This window comes from Cebus imitator, unplaced genomic scaffold, assembly GCF_001604975.1.
Source record: "Cebus imitator isolate Cc_AM_T3 unplaced genomic scaffold, Cebus_imitator-1.0 Scaffold589, whole genome shotgun sequence".
In the NCBI taxonomy this organism is placed as follows: Eukaryota; Metazoa; Chordata; class Mammalia; order Primates; family Cebidae; genus Cebus; species Cebus imitator.
In genome coordinates this window covers 142319-145995 of record NW_016107904.1, presented here as the reverse complement: position 1 = coordinate 145995, position 3677 = coordinate 142319, and the positions used below count along the sequence as shown (strand labels likewise).

General features: G+C 40.9%; 1 non-coding gene across 1 annotated transcript; it reads left to right on the top strand.

Annotated features, from left to right (window-relative positions):
* The first annotated feature begins 219 nt into the window (after nt 1-219).
* Nucleotides 220-338, top strand: LOC119469180. Its single transcript, XR_005197998.1, has one exon. It is a non-coding gene; the product is annotated as a 5S ribosomal RNA (ribosomal RNA).
* The last annotated feature ends 3339 nt before the right edge of the window (nt 339-3677 follow it).

The following is a 3677-nucleotide window of genomic DNA, read 5'->3' as shown; positions in this document are numbered from 1 at the left end:
GAAGGAAGGGAGGGAGGGAGGGAGGGAGGGAGAGAAATGCAAACTCCTAGATCCCACTGCAGCCCTACTGAAGCAGATCTACGTTTTAGCAAGCAATGGGGGTTTTAAAGATATGGCCACAAATTATTTGATACTCCTCAAGAGATGGAGCTTAATTCCTGTCCGTTTGAGTGTGGGTTAGACTTAGCTCAAGCTTCTAACAAAGAAGAGTGTGGCCAGGTCTACAGCCATACCACCCTGAACGCGCCCGATCTCATCAGATCTCAGAAGCTAAGCAGGGTTGGGCCTGGTTAGTACTTGGATGGGAGACCGCCTAGGAATATAGGGTGCCGTAGGCTATTAAAAAAAAAAATGTGACCAGAAGTCATAAGATCTCACTTCAGAGATTAGTTTGTAAAATAACTGGGGTCCTACAAAATACCTGACCAGTACTTCTCAAAACTATCAAAGTCATTCAAAATAAGGAAAGCCTGAGGAACTGTCACAGTCAAGAAGACCCTAAGGAGATATAACAACTAAATACAATGTACTATCCTGGTTGGGATGCTGGAACAGAAAAAAGGATATTAGTAATGAGAAATGTTTGAGGTGATTTGATCACTCAACATTGTCACTATATACCCCATAGATATGTACAATTATTATGTGTCAAACAATTTTTAAAGGATGTTAGGATAGGGAGAGATTTGTTAAAGGATACAAAATTATAGCTATATAGGAGGAATAAGTTCTAGTGTTCTATAGCACTGTAGGGTGACTATAGTTAAAAAGAATGTATTGTATAGTTTCAAATAGATGGAAGGAGAATATTGAAGTTCCCAACACAAGGAAATGGTAAATGTTTAAGATGATGAATGCTAATTACCCTGATCTGATCACTGTAACTTCATGAATATGTACAACTATTATTTGTCAGTTTAAAAATACAATTAGAAATTTAAAAAATAGGCCAAGTGCAGTGACTCATGCCTGTAATCCAGCACTTTGGGAAGCAGAGGTGGGCAGATCACCTGAAGTCAGGAGTTAGAGACCAACCTGGCCAACGTGGTGAAACCCCATCTCTACTAAAAATACAAAAAGTAGCCGGGCATGATGGCGGGCACCTGTAACCCAGCAACTCAGGAAGCTGAGACAGGAGAATCACTTGAATCTGGGAGGCGGAGGTTGCAGTGAGCTCAGATCGCGCCATTGCACTTCAGCCTGGGTAACAGAGTGAGACTCCATTTCAAAAAAAAAAAGAAAAGAAAAGGAATCTTAAAAATAAAGTTAATATAGGCAATCATTCCAGCTAAAAGGAATAAAATGTTATAAAAACAAATGGACAAAGGGATATTCGGTAAAACTAAGGAATTCTAAATAAAGTATAGACTTTGGACCAAATTTGTTTAATAATAATGTATCAATATTGGTTCATGAATTATAGCAAATGTAACATATTAATGCTCTCTGCCTCCCTACCTGTCTCCCACTCCCCACCTCTCTCTCTATTTCTCTCTCTCTCTCTCCTATGATCCTCCCCCTGTGGAGCCTTGAGATGACAAAGCTCTAGCTAACGCCTTGATTGACACCTCATTGTAACCTTGAGAGAGACCCCGAGTCAGAATCACTCAGCTAAGCAGCTCCTGGACTACTTCTACCCCCAGAAATCCTCGCAGTTTGTTGTAATAAGTGTTCGTGGTTTCTAGCAGCTAAGTTTCTAAATAATCTGTTATGCAGCAACAGTTAACTAATATACAAGCCCTCCAGGTAATTCTTTTTTTTTTTTTTTTTGAGACAGAGTCTTGCTCTGTCACCCAGGCTGGAGTGCAGTGGTGTGATCTTGGCTCACTGCAACCTTCACCTCCCAGGTTCAAGCGATTCTCCTGCCTCAGCCTCCTGAGTAGCTGGGATTACAGGTGTGTGCCACCACGCCTGGCTAATTTTTGTGTTTTCAGTAGGGACAGGGTTTCGCCATGTTGGCCAGGCTGGTGTCGAACTCCTAAGCTCAGGCAATCTGCATGCCTTGGCCTCCCAAAGTGTTAGGATTACAGGCATGAGCCACTGCGCCCGGCCACCTCCAGGTAATTCTGATGCACCTCCAGTGTGAAAACCACTGTCCTACCCTAACCACTCTAACCTTACTCCCTATTCCTTCCAGCTAATGCTTCAGATCTCAGTGTAATCATCACTTAAATGGAGGCCTTCCCTGACCATAAAGTCAATTTATTCTCCTTGCCCTATGTTTTCTTGATTCTCTCTGCTTCCCACTGTAACTCTCCAACACTTTGTTATAATTTGATCAATGCCTGTCTTCTACACTAGACTTACGCCCTGGCAGGACTGGGACCAAGTCTGGTGTACTCACTGGTTCATCCCCAGTGCCCAGCATAACTAACAGTCACTGTTTAGGTCCACAACAAATGTGTATTAAATACATAAAAACCAACAAAAGTAACAACCAAACCTACCCCAAATCACATTCCTTCTCAACAGCTGCTATAGAACATTAGAACTAGGCAATGATAGTTTTCTGAATAATTTAAACGATAATGGATACTTTATTAAATCATAATATGATACAGCCAAAATCCAAAGTAGAGTGGAATAGATGATTAAAAAAAAAAAAAAAAAGATCTATCTCACTAACTAGTGGATGTTGTTACAAAATACTTCCGTCACTATTTGACTGGGGTATGATATCCCGCTCTCCTTGTCTTTTCTTCCTCCTTCTCTCTTGATTCTCAGTTAATGTTTTTTAAGCAACTGTTGTGTGCTCTGTGAAAGCACTTATGTTGTCACTTCACAGTGAATACGATGGATGAATATTATCCTCATTTTACAGGTGAGTGAGCTAAGACACAGAAAGGTTAAAATAGTTTAAGTTTATACAACTTGTAAATGGCAGGCTGGATTTGAATCCATGTCTCCTGACTCTCAATTCGATGCTCTCTTGTAATACCAGCCTGCCTTTTTAAAACAAAATAGACTTTATTTTTTAAATAATTTTTAGGGCTGGGTACGGTGGCTCATGCCTGCAATCCCAGCACTTTGGAAGGCCATGATCATCCTGGCCAAGATGGTGAAACCTCGTGTCTCCTAAAAAAATTACAAAACTTAGCCAGGTGCAGTGGTAGATGCCTATAATCCCAGCTACTTGGGAGGCTGAGGCAGGATAATCGCTTAAACCTGGGAGGCGGAGGTTGCAGTGAACTGAGATCATGCAGCTGCACTCCAGCCTGGACAACAGAAACTCTGTCTCAAAAAAAAAAAAGAAAGAATTGTTAGGTTCACAGCAAAATTGAATGGAAAACACAGGGAATTCCCACATATCCCCCTGAGACACGCACATCCTCTTCCACCATCAACATCCCCTACCAGATCGGTGCATTTATTATAATCAAGGAACCCATATTAACACATCATTATCATCCAAAGTCCATAGTTTACATTAGGATTCACTCTTACTGTTATACATTTTGTGGGTTTGGACAAATGTATAATGACAGGTATCCACCATTATAGTATCATACAAAATAGTTTCACTGTCCTAAAATTCCTCTGTGCTCTGCCTATTAAACCCTCCCTTTCTTCTGACCACTGGAAACCATTGATCTTTTCACTGTCTCTAGTTTTGCCTTTTCCAGAATGTCATATAGTTGGAATCCTACCAGATGTGGCTTTTTCAGACTGGCTTCTTT